The sequence below is a fragment of the Eurosta solidaginis genome, chromosome 5 (genome assembly GCF_040869045.1).
Source record: "Eurosta solidaginis isolate ZX-2024a chromosome 5, ASM4086904v1, whole genome shotgun sequence".
Taxonomy (NCBI): Eukaryota; Metazoa; Arthropoda; class Insecta; order Diptera; family Tephritidae; genus Eurosta; species Eurosta solidaginis.
The window spans coordinates 222,599,879-222,626,987 of record NC_090323.1 but is presented as its reverse complement, the minus strand read 5'-3'; the positions used below and the strand labels follow the sequence as shown (position 1 = coordinate 222,626,987).

General features: G+C 36.3%; 1 protein-coding gene across 15 annotated transcripts in view; it reads right to left on the bottom strand.

Annotated features, from left to right (window-relative positions):
• The window catches only part of Ae2 (Anion exchanger 2), a 241,479-nt gene that overhangs the window by 73,324 nt on the left and 141,046 nt on the right, over positions 1–27,109 (bottom strand). The window contains exon 1 of one of the 15 annotated variants that reach the window (XM_067788515.1): positions 24,685–26,563. The exons of 13 other annotated variants lie outside the window; for them this stretch is intronic. The gene's annotated coding sequence lies outside the window, so the exon portion shown is untranslated. Of the gene's footprint in view, positions 1–17,611; positions 17,802–24,684; positions 26,564–27,109 lie in introns of those variants that run through there. One more of the 15 variants, XM_067788514.1, reaches the window with a different exon arrangement.

Sequence of the window (27,109 nt, the reverse complement as noted above, 5' to 3'; positions counted from 1 at the left end):
CCGGTTAGAGATGGCTTAAGAATGTCGCATAGGGCAAACTTTTGTTTTTTGCATTGGAAATAAAAAACTAATTTGTTTTTTTACATTTAAAATCCAAAATCGATCAGCTTAAAGCAGATGATGTCACACATAAATTTTAGTCCTGTAACTTCGTATAACAGTTTGAAAAGGTGAGAATGGAACAATTTGTTTATTTTATTTGTAAGCACCAGCCTAATATACGTACACTCATATGCACATCTCAACGCCTCAAAAGAATGCCATAAAAACGAAGTTAGGTGAATTGAATATTCAGCAGGTAAAACAAATGGTTTTCATACTGGATCCATATGAAAAGCCTCCGGATAGTGTTTTTGCGATTACAGCACCAAAACTCATACGAGATAGTACGTTTTTAAATTAATACGTTCCATTGCTTAAATGAGGTAAAAATTTTGCAACGGATCAGACAACCCAATAAAAATAAAAACGATATTCTTCGAGTAATGCAAGAATGTATGATGATTGTACACATAAAGAACTTTTTGGCCGTTTTATAACAATTTATGCCAGCTGCCCCTTTTTCGCAACAATTGACGCCAATTAGAAGCACCAAGGGAGGCCAAGTCTTCTTCCACCTGTCTATCCCAAATCATTGGAGAGCTTCCATTTCCTCTGCTTCCAAACTGTGATGTCAATTGAAATCCTTTTTTTGCCGGAACATCTTCGTTCACTCGAATAACATGACCTAGCCAGCCTTTGGGTTTTATTCGCTTCACTATCGTCATATCTACATAAAGCTCATAGGGCATTACGGACAGGATCATAAATCTTCCGGAGAACTTTTCTCCCGAACACACCAAGAGCCATCTCATCTTCTCTCGACACCGTCCATTATTTCGAGCCATATATCAGGACAGTTATGATGAGCGAATTCCAATAAAAGCCTAAGCAAAATCTGAAGTTTGTGTTTAATAATTAAGCTTTACAAATTGCTTCTGTTACAAAGTTATGTTAACAAATTAAAACGCTTTTTTGTCTCAATTCGGTATTCCCAATAAGGACTAATCGATTAATATGTTGTAATTAACTGCAACACTAACCGCGTCATGATTACTTTTGCCATCATTAGTAAGAATTAAAGGAAGTGTATTGCAAAATTAACTAACACGAGTCAGAGTTATTGACCTACTACAAGAAAGCGTTATATAACTAGTACATTTCCTTCCAATTATTTTTATATAATCAATACATATAGCCGAAAATCCTCAGTATGTTAGCTGTAAAAGGAAAAATTTTGTCTGCTTTTGCGACAGTGCAGTGAACTTCATATGATGGTGTACAATAATAAGATTTGGGTGATTGGCACACTTTTCTGATGATAACACATATGTTTATAGACTACGGAAAATATTCACAATAACAGCGATCATAATCATTAATTGGATTTTAACCGCCTCGACGAGAGATTTTGGCCGCGGAAAAGCAAATTACGCCAATTATCCTGTTTTGACGATAGGTCAGGTTGAAATTTTATAGACTGAATGAGTCCATAGTATTACCAGAAGTTTCTATAATGATTAAACTGAAAAACCAAGGCCTATGTTATAGAATAGCTGCATGTAGAAGAAGCTTCCTTCGACATATATCAGTTGCTTCTAGATCTGATAGCAGTATCACTCCTAATAGCTGGAGTTTTAGCTTGCCAAAGTCAGAAAATGAACACAAACAAAACGTTTCCTCTTCCAAGCCGCACATCCTTAATCTACTTTAACCAATTAGGCCTAATTTAAAAGCATGTGACGCCAGAAGACAGTATTCAGTCAGAAAATCCGTCATGAGCCAACAACCCTGCCTTTTTATACCCACTTGTATTTTTACACAGTGTATTATAACTTTGATTGGATAACGGTTGGTTGTACAGGTATGAATGAATCGAGATAGATATAGACCTCCATATATCAAAATCGTCAATATCGAAAAAAATGTGCTTAAGCCAAGTTCGCCCGTCCGTCTGTCCGTCCATTATCACGATACTTTGAGCAACTACTAAGATATCTTCACAAAATTCGGTATACTGGCTTATCTGGACCAAGAATAGATACCAATTGTAAATGAGGGAAATCGGACGATAACCACGCCCACTTTTTCGATATCGAAAATTTTGAAAAATGGAAAAAATCAGATAATTCAAAAACGAATACCACTAAGCCAATGAAATTTGGTAGGTGAACTGGCTTTATGACGCAAAACATAAATTCTAAACAAATTTGGAATATAGGCCTGGCACATTTTGAGAAGAATATTTGGAAGTTTGTCAAGCCGTAAATCAAAAGTTGTTAAAGATATTACATTGAAATTTGGCAGAGACACTATACTTGCCAAATTATATAGACTGAGTGAAAATAATTAAAATCGGTTAAAGACAACGCTCAGTTTTCCTAAAGGTCTCACCTTAACAAAGTTTTTAATTTCTCTATCGTATTTAACTACATTTGACTGATAGTCTACGTCAGTAGTGGTATAGTTGAGCTTAGAACAAACCTGAAACAAATGTTGAAAATTGGCGTGAGCCGCTCCTTTTTTTCATTACTCTTTCCAAAATACTTTTAATGCCATAAGTTGAGCAAAAATCTCCCAATCCGAACGAAATTTGAAAAAAACAATTTTTTATAGCCACAATTGTTTGCTCTGAAAATGAGCGAAATCTCCTGAAAGCCACTCCTACTTTATCGTTTCAAGTGCCCAGCTGGGTACGTATGTTTCAACCGAACTTAAGACTGTCGTACTTGCTAAAGTTAAACATGAAACCATGTAATGTTTATTTTATAGAATTAGTACCGTAAGTAGTAGAAAATTAAAAATGCTGGCAGTCTTCTCAGACATATCCCGAAAACAAATAATATTTGTAACATTGTATAAAAAATTATTATTAATTATTTTCCTATATAAAAGGCTATTATGGATGCTGAGTAAACACAACTCTTTCAATTTCGAAAAAATTAAAAGCTTTTGAGGTTAGAGATATTATAAAGAACGAAAAACGAGAATAAGATACAATTTAAAAATTGTGTAAATATCTTTATTTGAATTAACCTTCTAATCACCTTGCAAAAAGTAGCTCACAGTTTTGATGTTCTATCCATGTTAAGTTAAAAATCACAACCAGTGAGCAAAAACACAATCAAATTTAGTTAAGCACACAAATGATACCCAACCATCAAGTGTCATCGACAGACAAAACAAATAGGAAGATCTATGTTTAGCTGTAACCGAGCAATATATACTCAGCTGTGAGCTTAATGGTCTTCATGGATAACAGCAAAAGATAGGCGTTACAGAGCCCATTTTTCTTTGAGGTATAGCTTATTCAAAAAAAAAAATGTCGACCTCGATCCTTTCCATGAATCACTCATCCAAATCAAGTTCCTTACGTACTTACTTAATTGGCGCTTAACCGTTTACACGGTTATGGCCGTCCAACAAGGCACGCCAGCCGCTCCTTCGCCCCGCCAACCGGCGCCAATTGGTCAAATCAAGGGAGTTTAAATCGTTTTCCACCTGGTCCTTCCAACGGAGTGGGGGCGGCCCTCTACCTTTGCTTCCATAGGCGGGTTCCGATAGAAACACTTTCTTGGCCGGATCATCATCTTCCATTCGCATAACATGGCCTATCCAGCGCAGCCGCTGCGTTTTAATTTGCTGGACTATGTGGATGTCTGCTTATAGCTCGTACAAGCTCATCATTAAATCTTCTTCGGTACTCGCCATCGCCAACGCGTAGAGATCCATAAATCTTTCGAAGAACTTTTCTCTCGAACACTCCCAAAGCCGCTTCATCTGCTGTTGTCATGGACATGCTTCTGCCCATATAGCAGGACGGATCGTACCCGTGACTTGTAGAGTACGATTCTCGCTCGACGAGAGAGGACTACCTAGTCCAAAGTAGCATTTATTGGCAAGATTGATTCTTCGCTGGATTTCAGTGCTGATGTTGTTGCTAGTGTTGATGCTGGTTCCCAAATAAACGAAGTCTTTTACTATTTCGAAATTATGGCTGCCAACAGTAGCGTGGTTGCCAAGGCGCATATGCTCTGACTGTTTGCTCGATGACAGCAGGTACTTCGTTTTGTCCTCATTCACCATCAAATCACGTTCCTACCACGTACAAAATAGCTTAATCAATTGTTTTTTATCTTGAGCAACGGATCGCGCCGTGCTGTGGTAGTAGAGTGCATCGCCCACCACAGAGGATGCTGGATTCAAGACCCGGGAAAAGCAACATCAACAATTTAGAAGTTTTTTTGTTCAAAAAAAAAAAAAAAACAGTTTTTCTAAGGGAGGTCACCCATCGGCAGCGGTTTGGCTAACACTCGGAGTGTAAGTATGCCATGAAAAGCTTCTCAGTGAAAATTCAATTGCATTGCAGATGCCGCTAGGATTCGGCATAAAAGATGTAGGTGCTGTTAAGCGAAATTGTAGGGAGCTCGGCCTACATCTCCTCGCAAGTAAATCGCGAAAATATTTATTTAATTTGTTTCAATTAAAGGATATCTATATTTCTGACCATTATTTTATTCTTGTGCAATATACTTTTAAGTGAATGAAATTAATATGATCTCTATGCTATGCACAGCTAAGTATATGAAGGACCCTCATCATCATTTTATTAAGTTATAAAACTACGTCATTAGAACTGGCAATGCTGAGACAATGAATTGAAATCACTTGGCATTGATACGGAACTTCTTGTTTGTATATACATACATACATACATATACTTACTACAAAATAAAAATCGTCAATTTATTTGGCATTGAAATATTTGTAAATTTATAGTGTAAATGGAAAGAGCTATAGTTTGCTTATCAAAACGCCTTGGCACTTGACTCCTTGTATGTACATGGATACAACAACAAAACAAACAAGTAAGGAAGGCTAAGTTCGGGTGTTACCGAACTTTACATACTCAGCTGAGAGCTTTGGAGACAAAATAAGGGAAAATCACCATGTAGGAAAAGGAACCTAGGGTAACCCTGGAACGTGTTTGTCCTTAGTTCTATGGGTCGACGCTTTTTCGAGATATCGCCATAAAGGTGGACCAGGGTTGACCCTATAATATGTTTGTACGATACGGGTATCAAATTAAAGATATTCAGACCAATTCTAAATATTCTCGTGGAATTTAGTTCTCGCGGATTTTTTTATTCCCGCGGAAAAATTCCTCTAATTCTTTTCTCCTAGGGAAAAGAATAATTGGGGAATAGGAATTTCGAATTTTCGAACTCAGCTGTTTTGTGAATTGAAATTTCGTTGCGCATTTCTTATTTCGTTTATAAAATTTAAAAGTTTAATTATTTTTGCAAATTTGTTAGAAATTAAGAAATAAAATATAAACAATGCATAGTATTGCATTTCATGTGTTATTCACTGAAATGAGTAATGAATTTGTGCCACAGCAACATCAACAGAGGAGCATAAGATGAAGAAGACGGCGGGATAACACAAATCCGCTGGAGTTGCCTGCTTTCATTCAGGAAATCAATTTTCTGGCGGCCAAGTCGAGTTGAGTTCGCCTTTCGCCATATGCCAAAAATCTATTTAAGCCTTCTTAAAAATCCTTGCGCAATTTCTGGATGGCTGCATCAAATATACCAAGAGCTCTTCTGTTACTTATGATATACTTTTCTACTTAAAATAAAGACTATTGTGGTTGTTGTTGTTGTTGTATTAACAGTGAGAATATTGTGGTAGAATGTACATTCATATTTAGCACAAATTTGTACAAATAAGTGTTCTTTCTTAAAAGAACCAATTTCCTTTAACTATTTTGATGCATTCCCTTTAATTTAGCAAGAGATAAAACTCCTATGAAATGGCAGAGAAATCTCCCTCTCCCTCACATTCATAATACCTGCTTTTCTCCCATAACCGGTTTTCCGCTTTTTCAAACATTGTTCAGAATAGGAGGAAAGGGAGAAGTGAAAAAACTCACAAGGAATTTTTATTTAGAATACGAGGAATGGGAGAAGGGAAAAAACTCCCACGAAATTTTTGTTTAGAATCGGGCTGATTGTAACGAATTTAGGGCAACTCCGCTTATTTACAATCTTCTACTAACGTTCGTATCGCTAAACTGTTGAATAAAACATTCCAATATTCAATAATGCAAAATGGTCTTTATTAGATTACTTTGAAAACATTTATGCTTCGCAACTGATAACGTGTTTAAATCAAACTGATTGGTCGTGCCTCAGCTGGTGCTGCTTTTATACTCTTAGGTTTCCTCGTTGGCATATTTCTATGCGTTTCTATTTCTAGAATTTACTACTCGTTTACCAGCTATAAATTTCTCAGCTATAACTACAGTTGCACGATTATAGCTTCTCGCATAGCCATATGCGCGTGTATATGTGAGTGATACTTCCACCGATGATTGCCTACTTTTGGGAGTATCTCAGATATATACATGTGTTTCTGTGTTTCTCTCCGCTGCTTGTATGGACATATCTATAGACATAATGATTGATTTGTTTACGTACATACAAGTGTGGCAGCTTGTTTTATTGTTGTTGTGCCTTTATTTACTTAGTACCAGAATAGTGATGTGAATGTCACTTAGAGTCACTAATATTCGTCACATTGTTAACGAGGGTTTAAAAAGGGAGTGACAATTAGTTGTATATGTGAAGGCGTTTTCGAGATATCGAACAAAATGTGGACCAGGATGACCCAGAACATCATATGTCGGGTACCGCTAATGTATTTATGTATATATGAATACCATGACTAATATTCCTGCCATGATTACAAGGGCTTTCGATTTCGTCCTGCAGAACTTTTTCATTTTCTTCTAATTAATATGGTATGTGTCACACCCATTTTACAAAGTTTTTTCTAAAGTTATATTTTGCGTCAAAAAACCAAACCAATCACCAATTTCATCCCTTCTTTCTTATTTGGTATAGAATTATGGCGATTTTTTTTTATTTTTCGAAATTTTCGATATCGAAAAAGTGGGCGTGGTCATAGATATATCTATTTTTGATCAAGTTATTATATAACGGCCGAGCGGAAGGACAGACGGTCGACTGTGTATAAAAATTGGGCATGGCTTCACCCGATTTCGCCCATTTTCACAGAAAACAGTTATCGCCATAGAAGTAATTGCCTTACCACATTTCACAAGGACTGATAAATTTTTGTTCGACTTATGGCATTAAAAGTATTCTAGACAAATCAAATAAAAAAGGGCGGAGCCACCCCCAATTTGAAATTTTCTTTTATTTTTTATTTTGTGGGACCATATCATTACGGGGGTTGAATATGGGCATAATTTACTTATATTCTGCAAATATATTCAATTTTATGTTAAAATTTTACTAAAAAATTTATTTTTTTTTTAAATGGGCGTGTTCGTCATCCGATTGTGATAATTTCTATTTAGCATATATATAGTAATAGGAGTAATTTTCTCGCCAAATTTCATCATAATATCTTCAACGGCTGCCAAATTACAGCTTGCAAAACTGTGGGCGGGCCACGCCCATTGTCCAAAATTTTACTAACTTTCTATTCTGCGTCATAAGGTCAACCCGCCTGCCAAGTATCATCGCTTTATGCGTCTTTGGTAATGAATTATAGCACTTTTTCGGTTTTTCGAAATTTTCGATATCGAAAAAGTGGGTGTGGTTATAGTCCGATTTCGATAATTTTAAACAGCGATATAAGATGAGTGTCTATCTCGATTAGTTTATGCCGTTACGGGGTACCGTTATGCGAACAAAATTAACATACTCTGTGAGCTCTTCTCAGCTGAGTATAAAAATAAAGTTCTTCTTTTTGTGTTTTTGTTAATCTATGAAAACACTTTCATGAGTTTTTTAAACAAAGCTGTGCAAAAGCATCTGAAAAATGTTTTCGAAAAAATTGGAAAATTCTGGAAAATATTACGAAACCTTCGAACTTTTCTTTGGAGTTTTTAGAATTTTGTGTTAAATTTACAGGTTTGAAGCCCAATTAATTTTAGTCTGATAAAGTACAAGCTATAGATTTGTGTTAATTTTTTTATATTTTTTTAAGTAAAGTGTTTTATACCCCTGTACGAAGGGCGCGCGCCTTGTTTATATAATTATACCTTTCATGAAAATTAAATGGTTTATTAAGTTTGTCACGAATCTCAAAATTGAAAGTCCTTAAATGAGAAGAGACAGGCCCACCAATAAATATACCGAAATGATCAGGATGAATAGCTGAGTTGACTTAGCCATGTCCGTCTGTCTATTTGTATTCAAAGTAGTCCCTCAATTTTTGAGATATCTTGATAAAATTTGGTGAGCGGGTATATTTAGGTGTCCGATTAGGCATTTTTCGGAACTACCATAGCATGAGGGATATATGCTTACAACAGATTTTTCAGAAAAGATGATTTTTTTCATATCTTCCTCAGTTTGTCAGATTGAAGCTTCAAACTTCACCATATGCATATTGCACATATTGTAGTGTGAAAAAATGGATGAAATCTGTAGTATATATATCATATACCTTCCACAACCGATTGTTCAGATAAGAAGCCTTACGTAATTACTGCCCCATTTTAACAGCTAAAGGCTTCGAATTTTACCGAATGCTTACGTATAGGGCAGTCTTTGTTGTCTGAAAAAATTATAGTATATACCTCGTTTAAACTGTCATTTCTACCCCATTTTTTAATTCATTAAACTTCATCAAATACTTACGCTTACGTCATATATTGTTCAGATAAGTGATTCATGAGCATAGCTAACCAAATTATGCGGGCCTTTAACTTGGCGGCCACCGTGGTGTGGTGGTAGCGTACGCCAACCACACCGAAGGTCCTGGTTTGAACTCTCGGGAGAAGTACCACGAAAAAATTTAGAAAAAAATGTTTCCAATGAGAAAAAATTAAAGATGAAAAACCCTGTTCACGATCCACAGCTTACTTTTGCTACAGCAACGTTTCCGGCATCAAATACACTAAATCCTGAACTCCATTTATATATGTACTAGAGCAAGGATGGGTTCACGCCCCGGGCAAAGCAACGTCAAAATTTTTAGAAAAAAAAACTTTTCAATTAGAATACAATTTTTCTAAGCGGGGAAGCCCTCCGCAGCGTTTTGCAAGCACTCCGTGTGTATTTATGCCATGAAAAGCTTCTCAGTGAAAACTCATCACCGTTGAAGATGCCGTTCGGAGTAGGCATAAAACGAGTAGGTCCCGTCCAAGGATGCTCATCATTTTGACTCATTCACTTTGATGGCGGAGTTAGTCAAACAAATTGATTTCAGTAGAAAAACACTCAAAATGATGCTTTAAAACAGAGCCGGCCACACAAATACTAAAACAATTGCAAAAGTGTATGTAAAAATTGAGAGACAACTCCCCACAGTGTGCTAAAAGAAAATGTGGACTGTGAAGTTTGAAATTAAAAAGGACTTTGGTTATTTGATTTCAAGCTAAGCCTGACTATATTTACTTATATTCGTATAACTAAGAACGCGGAGGTCGAGCTAGCCAGATAAAACTTTTTTATAAAAGAAGGTATGGTGTTCCTTCAATGCAAAATTTACTTTAAAAAATTCAATTTTTCATTAAGAAAGAACTATAAACAAAGTTAATGTAAAGATAGAAATATATATTTTCAAAACATAAAGTTATTCACTAAAAAAAAATTATAAAAATTAATAAAACTAAGTAGAACGTATAAAAAGTTAATTATATTAAATTGTCAATATTTATTAATAATTAATTAATTATTATTAATTATTAATATTCAAATTGTCAATATTAATATGTATGTTCAAAGGAACTTAATAATATTAACTAAAACGTATTAAAAGTCACTTTAACATTGCAGCATATTGTTTTTATTATGTTCCCAAAAAGTAGCATGGACTTTTCCTTTTGCATTCACTGTTGATTTTAGTGAGTGACAAGTGAAAGCAAACGATCGTGATCACATATCGTTAGTGTCGGTGTGAAAATACGAACTCAAATTGCACAATGTGCAACTTTTGGCCGGCTTTGCTTTAAAATTTAAACGAATTTCATTCATATCACACAATTAAACGCAAATCTATCAAAACTTATTCACTGCTGGTCACCCTGCACATGCTGATGTTTAATTGTATTTCGTTGCTTGTTAAATTGCGTTTCATTCGAGTAAAAATGAAATTTCTGTCCACTTTAAAAAATATTTCCCTACAGCAAGGATGTTTTTGTACTTCTTATTGATAACGTAATTTTTGCTATTCCATCATCAGCGGCGCTTGCTAAACAAAAACAGCACGTGCTCAACAGCCAAAAACAACAAACACAAAAGATCATTGGTAATAATAGCGCCAACTTACATAAATCCACAAACAACAACAGCAATATCCTCAATGTAAACCAAACGGGTCAACTCCACCGCCCTCAACAAGAGCAATTGCAATCAAGTCAAACCAACACAGGTACGAAAGAAATAACATTGCAATTGCTGTATGAAGAACTCGTGGGCTTAAAGAAACAAAACTCTGATTTCCTCAGCATAGTGAAGCAGCTCAAAGAGGAAAACGCAAAATTGTGCGATAGAGTGAGCAAGCTGGAAGGTTTATTGAACTGGAGAGAACAGCAACTGCTCAGCAGTGCTGTGGACATTGTTGGTGTGCCGCAACTAACAAGTGACAATGCAAGTGAAGTCACAAAAAATCTTTTAGGCTCTGCTTTTGGCATAACTGTCACTTCTGACGACATAAGCAGATGCTATGTAAAAAAAATAAAGCAGGGAACTGAATCTTCTCATTTGAGAAATGTGGTGCGAGTGCACTTTGCTTCAGTGGAAATGAAGAGCAAAATAATGTCGAGCAAACGTAAGATGAAGAGAAAATTAACTACCGAAGTTCTTGGTGATACAAACAAAAGCAATATATTTATTAACGACAGTCTCACCAGCTACAATCGAGCTCTGTTCACAGTGGCAAAAAAAATAAAAAAAGAGAAAAGTTATAAATATCTGTGGGTTAAGAATGGCAGTATTTTGATGAAAAAGGCTGATAATGACGTGGTTGTCTATTTAAGAACTTTTGACGATTTGTCAAAAGTGAGTTAGTTTTCCTTTTTATTTATTTTTATTAATAATAAATTAAATGGTCTCTTTCGATTTTTAAATAATAACAGCCACTCCGTAATCAGCCCAATCAAAGATTTAAATTTATTATGTAATACTAGTGACTCTTTTGTTGTTGTCCATCAAAACATACGCAGTCTTCGGCAAAATTTTGATTTGTTGCTCTGTAATTTGGTATTATTTAAAATCAAACCGGATTTAATTTTTGTTTCCGAAATATGGATATACTGTCACGAAATACGTGACTTTACTATACCTGGCTATACTTTCTTTGCAAATACAAATGACCGATATTCAGCGGGTGGTGTTGGAGTTTTTGTAAGAAGCAATTATGAATGTGAATACTTAGAATATGATATTACGAGTGCTGACATTTTAAAGATATCTTTAAGGTTGGATTCCAAAGTTTTCAGTTTCATGTGTGTCTACAGGCTACACTCGGTCGCTGTTCAGATATTTTTGGATGAGTTTTCAAATCTTCTTTGCAGTGAAAATTCTGGTAACTTTTTATTCTAGGTGACCTTAATTTAGATATCCTCAACCTAAATGCTATAACTGATAGCTACCTTATGCTTATGACTAATCATGGGCTAACATCCTTTTTAAATGAACCTACTCGTAGTGTTTCTGGGAGCTGTCTCGACCATGTATTTGTTCGCAGCAGCAGTTATATATTTAATATTGTTACTGGTATAAATCTCAATCTCAACATTACAGATCATTCTATGACAGGCTTAGTAATAAACATTACACGCAAAAAAACAACCCCGAATAGCAGTAATGCTAATTCTAAATTCACCAGATTAATTTCGGTTCCCTCAACCAAAGCCTGCGGTTTGAGTCCTGGGACTTAATTTATGCTGAAGATAACGTTTCTGTTGCATACCAAATCTTCTTAAATATCTTTATTAGCCATATACAGGCAGCAAGCTTTTCTTTCACTCCACCTAGGTCTGAAATAAAGTTGAAGCCTTGGATCAGCCAGCGGTTGGTTAAAACCATCCGCCTTAAAAATAAGCTTGGGAGAAAGTGTGCTCAATATTCGTCCAATACGAGGATTCGCAATCGGTATAGAGGCTTATGTAAAAAGTTAAGGAAAGAAGTCCGTTTTGAACGCGACAATTTCTATAGAAATGAGTTCAGAGAATCGCATGGGAACCCAAAGAAGGAATGGAAGGTAATAAACAATATTTTCAATCGGGGTTCTAAATCAGTCGACTCATCAATTATTTTATTACAAAGTGGTGTAAACATTTCTGATCCCAAAATTGCAGCAAATCTCTTTAACTGTCACTTTTCTTCAGTCGGTCTAACTCACACAATTGCAGGCACATGCGAAACTTCGATGATTAACCCTATATTTTCGACCTCAGGCAGCAGTTTTTACTTTGTACCTTTTACCAGCGCTGAAATATTAAAGGCAGTTAATTCTTTAGATAACTCCAGATCTTGTGGCTCTGATGGAATTTCCAATCAGGTTTTGAAAAATGTCGCTTTAAATTTAGTCGATATTTTAGTTTATTTGTTTAACAAAAGCATCTTTTCTGGAATTTTTCCTACTGACTTGAAATGTGCTGTAGTCATTCCCTTATTTAAAAAGGGTGACAAAAAGGATATAAACAATTACCGACCAATTTCTTTGCTCTCTTCCATCTCGAAAACTTTTGAAAAGCTTGTTAAACGTAGAATTCTTGATTTTCTTAACAACAAAAATTGTTTCAGCCCGATGCAATTTGGTTTTCGATGTGGACGTTCCACCGAAGATGCCCTCTTGAACTTTTGTTCCTTTATATATAGCGAGTTAGACAAAAAAAAGAACTGTGCTGGCCTATTCGTAGATATCACGAAAGCATTTGATATGGTAGATCACCAAATCTTGTTAAATAAATTACATTGCGTGGGCTTTCGTGGCTTTATGTATAACTGGTTGAAATCTTACTTATCAGGAAGAGCGCAAAAAGTTAAGGTTGGCAGTTGTTTCAGTGATTCTGTTACTATTGACCTGGGAGTACCCCAAGGTTCTGTCTTAGGTCCGACATGGTTCTTAGTTTATTTGAATTCCTTATTTGCCCTGCCCTTTTTTGGGAAGGTTACCGCGTTTGCAGATGACCTTGCTATAGCCTATAGTTCAACGAACTATCTAGATTTGGTAGCAGGTGTCAACTATGATGTTCATCTGTTGAGAGTGTGGTTTGCTACACATAAAATGATTGTTAGCAGGAAAACACAGATGATGTATTTCGATTTACATTCAAAAATCTCTCCCGATATTGATATTATATTCCACGCCACTGACTGCGAACATTTTGCTCTAAACAATTTGTTGTGCTCTGGAACGTGATATAATTCTGAAACAACTTGTAGCGACAAGTGTTTTCCAATTGAAAGAGTTAAAGTCTTCCAATATCTGGGAATTTCTGTGGACCAATCCTTAAGTTGGTCAACACATATTTCTCGCCTGAAGTCCTACATGCGATCCACGGTTCGCTATTTTTATAGTCTGAGGAAGATATGTTCAAACGCAACGCTTAGAACAATCTACTACGCGTTGGTTCACTCAAGGCTTCAATATGGCATATGCTGTTGGGGGGGTGCTTCTCACAATAATATCCAGCAACTTCTTATTACTCAAAAATTTTTCATAAGGAAGATATGCAACGTTAACCGTTTTCACCACAGCATGGACTTATTCAGGGAAATGAAAATTCTTCCGGTAAAGCACATGTACTATTATAAAACGTTAAAAATATTTTTTATTCGCTGTGGGTATTTACACAGCCTCGTCTCTGATAATTATAACTTAAGGCAAAACTCACTGGGACTTGTTGTTGTTCCCACTTCTCGTACTACTCATTTTAATAACTTCTTTACTATCGTTTCTTGTAAAGTCTTCAATAAGATACCTGCGACTATGCGTGTCATTAGGAATTTGCGAGAATTTTTAAAAAATGTTAAATCATTTTTATTAGAGCTGTCACACGACGAGATCAAAACTTTGCTGAACCCTGTCACTTAGTGAACTGAAACCAAAATTGTTATTTTTAATGCTTTATTATTTTCATTATTTAACTCATTGAACTTATGGATTATCTTTACCTTCACCCCACACATATCGTACATGTTCATGATTCTTAATTTGTGACGGCATTCAACACTAAAATTGCATACTATTTTACTGAATGCCTTAACTTTCTTTCATTTATTAATAATTTTTTAAGTTAAGTTCCTATTGTATACATATATGTAAAAAACTTATTGAAAGAATGAATAAATCTAATCTAATCTATTCCCAGAAGGCAGTTGTTGTAATTTTATTGATTTTGTTTTCGTATGACTCCCTCATCCAAATTCTTCCAACACCCTTGTACTTGAGTACCCGGCAGACTTTGATCTGCCCGAAAATTGGTTTACCTACATTTAAAAGTGAGTTGCGCTCCCCCTTTTCACTCTCTATCCTATTTTATTCTAATTTGTGTTCCTTATGTGTGACGCTACGCGAGAAAAGGCTTCCAACTCGAAAAATATCATTTCTTTAAATATTTATTACAAATCAAATTTTGTTCTGGAAATTAGTAAAAACCGAAGATCGATATCTTGATTACTTTTTGAGTTATGAGCTATCAAAGTCGACAATAATTGTGCACCCCCAGCGGGTTAGGGGGTTAGAATATACCCGCAGTAGATATGCATGTCGTAAGAGGCGAATAAAATACCAAATAGATTTAGGGGGTCATGTAGTATAACCCCCTAAAGGTGTTGCCAGCGCATAATAACTTCTCCAACCCAATTGTCAACCTCACCTATCCGTGGCGAGTCCTGTTTCATTAACAGCCGAGGCTCTGTCGACCCCGAATTTCTCATGGATCTAGGAGGTGGGAGGGCGCTATGGCCTAGGTCCCATGTGGTCATACCAAATCGTTCCCGAGATGGTCGGGCTTGGTGCCGGAACTTACTGGATCTTCATCCGGCAAAGGACCATCAACATCGATAACACTTCCCAAGGTCTTCGTGGAGTATCCTTATCGCTACAACAATAACAACAGTAATTGTGCCATATAAGGGCGATCATGCGAAAGCTGGCGTACACGACCCAGCGTACCTGCTCGCCGTGTAAAATCAATAGATTTCGAGTTAGGGGTCTTTTCCCATTGGGCGTCATATATGTATACGGAATCTCTACAGCGCAATGAAGGGCAATCGGAAAATAACCAAACGAAATTCGTATAAGGTTAAATTTATTTGTATTCCTTTATATCCATATCTTCCAATTTGAGTTGGGCTCCATTTAAATTTTACCTATATAAATTGGCGAGATGGCCTTCGTTGTTGTAGGCAGGGAACGCTATCATACACTACGGCAGCCGTGCATACAGAGTGCTTTTAATGCAAGCCGTAAAGTTAGTTGTAGCCTTGTCATATGTTAACGAGAAGCATGCTGAGAGATAACGGAGAATAGCAAGTATTACTCACGGGCGTTTAACCTTATTAAATCCTACAAACATTTAAACTGTTTTTGCATAAAAAAATTACTTTAAAAGTAACCGGGGGCATAGCTAACTATAAGTGCGCATGAATGGAAGCGCATGTTAATCATAATCGGGCTACTTCATGCAGCAAATTAGATTGTATCTATGCGAAAGAATAAATAATAAATCTACCACTGACCACGTTCTCACGATACGCCGAGCCTTGTAGAAGATACACGTTAAGTAAATCGATACGCTCTGTCCATTTTACAATTTCAAAGCAGCTTTTGACAACACGAATTCCATTAATGCTAATATGTTTGAACTTGAATTAACTTCAAAGCGTATGGTGCTTTACTAAATGACTTTGAGCAACCTCATCGTCAGCTCCAAAAAGATTGGAAAGCAACTTTTCTAAAGATTTGCGCGCTTTTTTAACTTTATGCAGAAGAGGTAGTTCTAGCACTTTTAGAAACTTATCTTAATATACAGATTTCTTCTGTACGTGTATTTGTGACTGAACTTCTCCTAAACCGCTGGACCGATGTTGATGAAATTTTATATGTGTGTGTGCTCAGTGAAATTTAAGGATGCTTAAGATTCACAATTGGGCCCGTGTTCTTTCTTATACTTCCGGAAATTTCACCAAGGGCCGACTTGTTCCAAAAATGCAAAATAACTTAACAGGCGATTGGCTTGAAATTCGCCGCACGGGTACCGCCTTCACTGGATTTTAATTGAAATACTTTTCGGTCCTAAATGTGTTTGAAATACTGTACAGGGGTACCTCTTTGATCAAGTTAGCATTTAAGATATTTTTCTTTCCGGGAAGTGAATCTGTGACCGACCTATTCGAAAATTTTTTAAATATGCGATTTGCTTGAAATTTAGTACAGGGCTTCCTCTTAGACAAACTTTAAATTTGGAACCCTTTTTTCGGGAAAGTCGAGCATCGAAATTCGATGGTGCGATTTTTTTTTGGAAAAATAGTATTTAGGTCGTCTTTCAAATATGTTTATCTATAGTTTCTATATGTGGACCAATTTCTGAAATATTTTCCAAATTGTGGACCACGATGTTCCCAGAATGTATTTTCACAATATGGATATAAAAATGTGCTAGCGATGACAGTTATACAAAAAGCCAGAGGCTGAAAAATAGAAAAAGGAAAATAACAAATAGAAGAATTGGAGACGGAGAGAAAGAGAAGGGTTAGTGGATGATGGACAGAAAAGAAAATGGGAAAAGGAAATGGAGATAGAAATGGGAAAGGTGCGAGAGCAAGAGAGGAAGGAGAGGAACCTAGAGAAGAGAACAAAATGAGGAAAAATAGAGGGAGGTTGAGGAAGAGAAAGTAAATGGAGATACGGAAAGAGCAGGAAGATATAATTTTTTTTTTCTGAAGCTACAGTATGATGAATGCCCCTACTAGGAAAATATGAAGGAAATTAAACTAGAGAAGGGAGGGTACTGCAGAAAAAAGGAGGGAGGTTGAAGAGAGCAATAAAATAGGGACAGTAGAGAGAAAGTTGAGAGAAAGTCGAGAAAATAAAGGGGAGAATATACGGAAAGGCAAGAAGCCATAAACAATTTCGTGTTGCTTAAGCTATATTTTATAGCTAGCAGGTAGGTATATATCATAAATCCTCAACAAATTCAAGACTAATGTTCCGGTTCATTTTCGTTTTGTTTGGGTGTCTTTCGAGTTCGCTTCGTTTCGTTTTATTTAGTTTCGTTTCATTTATTGCCTTTGGTTTTATTTCGATTCGTTTCATTTCATTGCCTTTTGTTTTGTTTCAATTTGTTCTGTTTTTCAATTCATTTCACATTGTTTTGTACTGTTCCATTTCGTTTCGTTTCGCTAGTTTCGTTTCCCTAGCTGACGTTATCTGGTTATAAAATAAAGAGTTCTTACATACACATCTAGATTTAGCTTATTTTAGCCAAACAAAGAATCAAACAACGATAAACAACAAAAGAAATTGAATTAAGCGGAAAGAGAAATTATAACGAATAAAGACACAATTAAGTACTCACATTTCCAAAAATTCCGGTTATATAAACCGGTCCTTGTTTGTGTGCAAGCACTGTTGATTTCGATGTTATTTACTATTTTTGCCGGTAGTTTCTTTCTTGCTTCTATTGCCATTGTTCTTGGGTGATTGTGTAAGTTTATTAATGTTTTTTATTGATTTTCTGTTGGGTTATTCACCACATCTGCTACACCAACAATTGTAAAAAGATCTTGAACTTCCCAATTTAATATACCGCAAAGGCAAAAGGCGTAAAGAAAGAAAGAAAAGCAGTAAGACGGTGTAACAAGCGTTCAATATGTGTCTGAAACAAAAGATCCCAACAAAGTCTTGTAGCAGCCTACCTTTCGACTATAAATATGCTCAAAAGAGTTCAGCTAACAACGTTATCAAGCGCGATGATTCGGGAGATGGCGCAAAGTTTCGGAAATTGCTCCAATCTGCTGTTTACTGTGTTGATCCAGAAATAATTAAAAAAATCCGGTCATAAAAAGATATAAGGTTACAAAAACCGATGTAGGGTGCAGCACTCGAGAAATATACGCTAGACGTCTCGATCCGCTTTGGTGAAATCACAAACACAGTTTCATATAATTCATCGAGCAGCAAAAACGTGGATAGACGTTGAGAACACTCTGTGTTTATGTCCTGTGCTCACGAGATCAAGGCCTCAGGTACTAGGGCGGAAAAGCTGCCAGATCTCCATGCACCAATTAAACCAGGTCCTCTAAAATTTCTTGTACCGATTTTTTCCATCACATAAGACCTGGTACCTACTTTGGGTTTTTCAGTTTTATAGCTAAACAAATACCGGTAACATTATGCATATATTCAGTCTATGTGACGTCTTTATTGACTGGCCAACCGAACTTAAGCTACATCATAAGAAATTAAAAGTGATACCGCAATATCCCCACTTGCTTGCACCTATACTTGTTTGTGACATAGCAAGGCCACAGAAGTTATGTTAATGGAAGGACTTAGACCTAACTTAACCTTATTCTGATATATTAACATAACTATTACAGAGTTAGACTCAACTGGTCGGACAAGAAGGACTTCACCATGTTATAGTCTTACATAAGAAACATCCCAATTAAAGTCTGAAAGTTGTTTTCGAAATTTTTTGCAACTTATCAGTAAAAGAGTAAAAAATGTCAATCCTGACCAGCTGAGAGGTACAACCTAGTCAATTGTGACCAGTAACGGATGCACCCAAGGGGGTGTTCTCTCTCCTCTCCTGTGAACTATAGTCATAGATGACCTCCTTCACTTACTGAAATCCAATGGATTTGACACACAAAAATATGCAGATGACTGCATCACAGAGATACACGAGGGAATAATATCCATTCGGATGTAACAAATTCCGCGCATCTCAGAAAAGTGGTGTGCTACAAAAGGACTGTCTATAAATTCTTAAAAAACTGTCCTGATACCTTTTACCAGAAGAAAGCTATTCATGCCAGATTCTGGTAAGCCTAAGGGCAACAAAATCAGATTTTCAATGGAGGTAAAATGCCTACAGGTTACACTGGATAGAACCATCACGTAGAGTGCTCATCTAGATGCTACTTTAAACATGAAACCTTCTAGGCCATACTGCCCTCCCACCTACTAGATTCATCGGGATTTCGGGGTCGCCAGAGCCACGGCTGTTAATGAAACAGGATTCGCCAAGAGTAGGTGAGGTTGACAAATGGGTTGGAGGAGCTATATATTGCGCTGGCAACGCCTTGAGAGGGTTGAGCTACACAACCCCTTGATTCAATTTAGTATTTTTGTCGCCTCTTACGACAGGTATATATACGGTGGGTATATTCTAAGCCCCCTAACCCACTGGGGCCCTTGTCCGTCCTGATGTGACGTGGTTTGAATTTTTCCCAAATTATTAAATAAAAAGTTTTGTTAAGACTTGTTCGCGGTCATCAGGGACATGAAGATATGATACATGCAGACTATCTTGCCAAGCATGGTGTAATAGCAGAATTATTTAGTTCAGAGTCCTTCTGTGAACTAACATAGGCACACACTAGGGAAACAATAAGTAACTGGGAAAGAGAGCAGTTTAGACAAAACTGGATGGAATGCTCAGAGCGAAGACAGGTCAAATTTTGTAAACCGAGAGCAACTAGAGTATCAGCGAAATTCATAAATCTAAGTAGAGATGACCTACGAACTTTCCCTGCGTACTGTACGGGACACTGTAGTCTACGATATCACCTAAGTCAAATAAATTCATCCGATATACAAATCTGTTGCTTTTTCGACCTAGAGGATGATACGCCGGTTCACGTCCTTTGCGAAGGCGTCGCTCTGACGCGTGACCCTTAATCCTTCATTTCGTTATATGAAGCAAAAAGCTTGAAGATGTTCTTAAATATATTAAAAGCTCCCAAGTACGTTAAAAGGCTGAACGGTAAAGCACAATAGTTCTAAATAAAGGTTCAAGTGCAGCGAGACCTAGTAATAATAAAAATAAACAAATAGCTCCAAATAAATATTACACATCTTTGTATTTTTACGCGGAAAATCCACAATTTCCCGCAAGTTTACTTTAGGCTTGTTATTATCCCATTACTCAATTTCTAATAATCTGTGACACGTTTTTACATGACCAAGATCACACTTGCGTGGTAATGGTTTCAAATGACACATACGAGTTACACAATGAACATAAATACTTTCCACATTAACGAAATTTTATAAAACCTTTAATGCATTCATTTCTTAGTATGTGATATGTATGTTACACAAACGGTTTATCATATTGTATTTTTAGCTGATTATTGCACCGTAAAGTGGGCTGCGTTAAGTTCCCGATACACAAGATATTCATATCGCTTATTTGCTGCAACGTCGTCATAACTCAAATAAAATAAATAAAAAAAAAATTTTAAGTTAAACGGTTTTATTGAAAACAATACTTGCATGAAGTAATAGAAAATAATTAGGTAGGTCCTATGTACTAGTCATCACACTCCGTATCAATATAGGGCGTTGATCATACAATTAAACAAAAGCGTTGGGCGCGTGAAATTTCTAATAATCTGAGGCGTAGCATAACCTGATCAAGGTTCAGTTGGTTTTACTTATGACTACCAATAGAAATATGACGCGTCCAACGCTTTTGTTTAATTGTCTAATCAACGCCCTAGATTGATAAGAAGTGTGATGACTAGTACCTAGGAACTACCTAATAATTTTCTAGCTTTTAATATTATTATTACCTCATGTAAATATTGTTTTCAATAAAACCGTTTAACTTAAACATTTTTTTTTTATTATTTTATTTTCAAGTTTTTAGTTTTTATTTAATTGCCTATTATTTCTCATTCTATTTAGTTCATTAGTGACTCATTATTACAAGGACTTTTTCCTAACAATTTGTTACAATCTAAGTCCTCAATACATAATCCTTCCAAAGACTTTACTCGACTCTGCGCCACGTATGCTTGTCCCTCCTCCAACTCCAAAATATTTTAGTGTCACTTCTACCGGACTGTATGCAATATTTGTTCCAAATATGAGCCAAATCGGGCATCATAGGTCGCTTTCTATTCATGTATCTATGTACTATGTGTTCCAAGTAAGGGCAATATCGGACCACAAATATGATTTTTGTGAATATCTCGATCCCTGCGCCACCTAGCGGCGATTTTTTTCTTATTATTGCATTGTCATCGGGTTCTGAACAATATTCCAAGTTTCAAGCTTGTAGCTTATCGGGAAGTTACTTAAGTTTCAATTACAAAATTCGTTCACAACGGCCGTGCATGCAGGCCGTCAAATCAAGCTAAATAAAACGGTTTAAAACATGACTTTTGAGTTAATAACATATAAACGTACCCAATATCATATTCTATGTTGTATACAAAAATCGTTGTGATCAGTTAAAAATTTAGCACATGCTATAAAAATGAAAATATGCCTTTATATGCGCAACATATGGCAGTTAAAATCTTTGAATGGCTCTCCTGGAAGATTGTGTTTTTTGAGTTATGACGACGTTGCAGCAAATGAGCGAAATTTTTATGTGATTGTAAGGTCTAGTTTTGCAGTAGTTGGTTAAGCTAAGCTTAAACTAAGTTTGCTTAAACTCTAGTCAAATTTGAACTCCAGTTAAACTTCTGAGCAGTTTTTCAGTCACATTTTCAGGCCGCCTTTGGGGTAGGCTTTTTTGTTCGGCAACATTGGTTTTTTATTATCTAGATAATTTGTAGATACGGCAACAGCTGGATTTTGTTTACCCAACAAACATGGAAAAAAATGTATCCCGCGAAAGAAATATATATCTTAAACCAGATAGTTGCCGGGTTGATATCCAACTTCATTCTCCAATCACTTTGAGAAATTTTGTAAAACTTATTACCATTACTTATAACCAGGTGTTTGGGTTGATAGCCGTAATGAAGCGTAATTAATCAAAAATAAATTATATATATTTTATTTCAATTTCGTGAAAATACTGTAATAATAATAATAATAATAATAATAATAATAATAATAATAATAATAGTAATAATAATAATAATAATAATAAACCCAACGGATAAAAGCCCACCCAACCGACTCGAGGGGCGCATCCGCATTACGCACGTATTTTGTTTTTGCCGAGTTGTTGATAGGCGAAGGTTTGTTAAGCGTTGAGATCTAAAACTGCTCAGCTAAAGAATAAATATCATCAGCTGAGTATTATACATAACAGTTGCAAATAATACATATACTACATTGTTAAATAAGTGAATATTTTATATAAAGATTTTTTTATTTATTTTTATTTTTTATTTTGTTACGAGTTAAGATAGGATAGGACAGTTTTCTTTATAGTAAAAAGTGAATCTGTTATATCAAATGAGTTCGAATGAGAGTTAAAATCATGGCACAAACACCGAAATGGTTCATTTAATTCGAGATTAGTTCTGCACTGCCTCAAAAGAAGAGGTTTGTAATGTCTTGACGCTCATGGTGGGACATTGAAGTTTACTTCGTTCAAAATAAAGGGGCTGGAAATCAGTCCATTCAGTAGTTTAGCCATAAATAATATGCTTAGCATTTCTCTACGACTTGCGAGAGTTGGAAGATTGATAAGCTTTAACCGACTAGTATGAGGTGGAAGATTATACCCAGAGTCGCAACGAAAATTCCTAAAGGAAAAAGGAAAAATTGCTTCTGTATTGACTCTAGCCTATCTGCATGAACTTGATATCGCGGATTTCAGACTATTGATCCGTATTCTAGTATCGGTCTAACTAATGTGGTAAAAAGTGCTTCAGTTACATAAGGGTCACTAAATTCCTTAGACCGTCGTTAAGTTTAGCATCCATTGTGACTCCCAAGTTAACAAAATAATTTACTGAACCAAGACAAAAATTATTCATTACGTAAGAGGATACTGGCAAAGATCTTCGAGAGAGGCACATGAGCTTACATTTATTGACGTGCAGCGGCATTGAGTTTGCGTTGCACCAAGCAACTAAGCAGTTTAAATCCGTTTAAAGTAAGGGACGTTCTTCAATAGACGCATTGGACCCAAAAAGTTTTCCATCATCAGCATACATTAAAATTTTGGAGTATTTTATTTTGGTACAGTTATCATTAATAAATAACAAGAACAGAATTGGACCGAGATGACTGCCCTGTGGGACGCCACAGGGAACATTAATAACATTTGAAAGAGTATTTTTAAAAATTACTTTTACGTTCTACCGCAGAGATACGAAGAGATCCACTGGGTGAGACCAGGTCGGAAGCCAAGTCGATCAAGCTTATGGAGTGGGAAACTTTATCAAATGCTTTACTGAAATCAGTGTATATAACATCGGTGTGAAGATTTTCTTTAAATCCATTAGATACATGAGTTGTAAATTCAAGTAGGTTGGTAATGGTAGATTTTCCTTTGCAGAACCCGTGCTGTGAATCTGTAATCAACGTAGAAATGGAAAATGTTAGCTGATTAGTAACAATGGCTTCAAATACCTTTGGTATGGCAGACAATTTTACAATTCCTCGTTAATTTTCTACACATGACCTACTGCCGTTTTTATGAAGCGGCATAAGAAAAGATTCCTTCCAAGCAGCAGGAAAAACACCATGCTTTAGGGGGACATATTGAATAAGTATGGAATCTTATATTCAAGTCCAGTTAGAGAAGCACAAGTTGGGAACTAAATTGTTTCAACTTTAATAATATCATTTTTTGGTTTATAAAAAATTCCCTCTTTTGCTGAGTTCACTCTGATTCGCTGAACTCTTGAGATTTTAGAGGTATGCCTAGTTATCAACATGAGTTCTAATGGTACTCAAGCCCAAATGCTTGTTAGGTATATTCGACACCATTTCGAACGAACGCAAATAACTGATAGGTTAACTACAGCTTAACCCTGCCTGATCGGCCGCTTAAGCTAAGCTTAAACTTTAGTTAAAGTAGACTGAAAAACTGCAGAATAAGTTTAAGCGTAGTTTAACTAACAAACTGAGTTGAACTTGAACTGAAAAACTGGACCTAAGTATTCAAGCAGAGTTCATGCGAGCTCACATGCACATATTGATATAATTTTATGTAATTTTTCGTATTTTTGATGATCATTTTTTGTTGTAAGCTATAACCCAAACACTTTTAAATAATAGTATTTTTTAACGCTTAATATTTATGGTTCCATAAATCACTTTCACTCTTTGTAGCATACATTTAGGCGCATGAACCGCATATATCTGCTTTTGATGCATTACTATTATTATTTATTTACTACTAAACACTAAACACAAAATGCAATTATCACTTTAGCGCCAAGAGAATTTACCAGCAATTGAGGTAATTTAAACAGACATCGGCCGCACCTATGTATGTGCATACATATGTACATACTACATATACATATATCTACGTGTACACACATTTACAGCTCGTTGTCTCAAATGTCAATGTCATATAACAAATTTAATTTAAATGCCAATGCACTATAGCTCTATTCTTGTCAATGTGTGATTATTTATTTATTTTTTTTAAATTTTTGTTTGTATTATCTGTTATTTCACTGTTTTAATTCCGCTTAAGTTGTTACGACAAGTATTTACCCACACCGACGTTGAGAGCGCCGTGCTGCCGCACCACAGGAGCGTATTAACAGTAATGCTTTTGAACAGTTAGCTTTCCAACGCGTTTACCATGAACCACTGAGCAAATCATTTAACGCATCATTTTTAGCTTATTCGTATTAGTATATGTATGTACGTATGTATGTGTGTGCATATATATACTTGAGTTAGTATCAGCGTGAGCAGCAGCTTTGCACAACTAATTGTTGTTGCCATATCCACGAAGTGCTTGAAACACAAATTTATATAAAAATATATATTAGCACTAACACATTTCCTTCTACTTTTCGTACGTTCTCGTATTTGCTTTATTGTTTTTGTTTCTACATGGTTGCTGCTTGTTGCGCACACTCACAATTTGTTCAAGGCATAATTTAGCTGACCGGCAATTTTTTGGTGCAGCACATTCTGCAAAATAACAGCTGTTGGTAGACTAGAAAAACAGACTGAAAGCTTTAACTGTAATTGTGCGCTCAGCCAGTAGACTCGCAGTTAAAGTGAATATTTTAGGGCTATTAATATAAGTAGGGCATAGTTCTAATATTTCACTTTAAGATCTGGTAAAAAAAAATGCCACCAATCTCGATTACCCTCTTTACACAAAGCCGCTAAGCAGCAAAACCAGGACTTTGGCCAATTGGCCACTTGGCGCTTCAAATTATGATAGCTGGAGCCTTAGCCTGACAAGCGCAGGACACTTGCTCGATAGCTTTATCCTACAACCAGTACTTCCTACATCTGCTATCGCTAACTAGACATAATTGAAAAGCATGTGATACCTATCATGAATATGCAACCCTCTCTATTTAAAAATAAGAGTACCTTTGTTAGTCTAAGGTTGTAAGGCCTACATATGATCCCTACATTTTACAGACACACGCTTGAGTCCATGCTTATCTCGCTTGGTTGATCAAGTACAACTCGCGGCTTCTTTTTGCCTCGCCCAATCTGATTGGAACGTCTGCGGATCAAGCTTCAAGGTATGCGCCACTTTTGGCTAGCTCATCAGCTTTTTCATTCCCATCTTTTCCAATATGCCCTGTGAGCCAATATAGATGATTGCTTACGCTGTAAAAAAATTTTAAATGCTGTGCTATGCGATATTATTTCCTTAATTGCTGCTTGGTGGTCAATATAACAGTTGACGCTTTAAAATGTTTCCTTATTCCAGTATTTCTAGTGCTTTGGTTACGGCTAACACTTCCGCCAGAAAAATGCTGCAGTAATCTGGCAGCTCAAAGATCTGTTTATTTCTGGATCAGCACAGTTACCGCAGAACTTACTCCTTTCACGACTTTAGAACCATCGGTGTTCACGTGTATCACCTAGCCCGCCATTTGGGCAGCCTTAGGTCCATCATCCGTCTATATTGTGGCTCTAAGAATCTCTCCTGAGCGCAGATATGGCAAAAGGTGATCTACTCTTCCTGCGATTGATGCGCTATATTACTATGGCCATACGGTCTGCGCTCAAGTTGCCTCGAGGCATTGAGCTTTGTTGCAGTTGTTGCAGTTGTTAACGCTATGTTCATTGCCACCAGGTAGAATGTGCAGAATGGCATACAGCGCAGCCGTCGGGACTGTTTTCGTGCATCTAGGGTTTCTAAAGGTTCCTACCTTCTCTGCCTTTTTTGGGGGATACCAAAGCCAAATCTATAAAACTAACTGTTAAAATATCGCATAATGAAGTCAATATTTCCATGTTGAAATACTTCATGAAAATTTAAGGGGCTTTAAAAGTCGATGCAAAACTTTATAACTTTACAGCTTCCCCTACCCATTTGTCAACCCCACCAACACGGGGCAGTTGCTGTTACATATGTGAATATATCATACTCATATTTAGCAGAAGAGGTTTTGGCGACCCGGAGTGATGGAGCGTATCATGTCGTTGTCGGCGTATTTCCCTAAAGGGTGCTAGTTACCGGAACGAACAGAATCTATACCCGGTAATGGACCACCAGCACCGAATTGTTACAACAACAATAAGTGGCTAATGGGCATTGTATTATTCACGTTACTGTAAGGCTGCGAACTATGCGAAAGTCCCAATCGACGCATTTTATCAGGATCAACCGGAGAAGCGATTACCGGACCATTCTCCATCGATCTATGATCGTTGGAAAGCAATAGATACACAAATCACAAATCAATAATGTTGCAGAAAAAAAACGGAGACTCCCAAAAACGGTCGTACCAATCATTAACTTAAAAGGGTATGTTGCATTTGGTCGTTGGAGATTACAAGCTCAACCATACAGCCACGCCCACCATATACGTAAAATAATATATATATAAGAATGCATTGTATGATGTATGTTTTCACAACTAAAAGTAAGCACTGAGCTAATTTTAGTAAGGTAAATTAATGTTTGACATTTACGACCATAGACATTTTCTTGTTA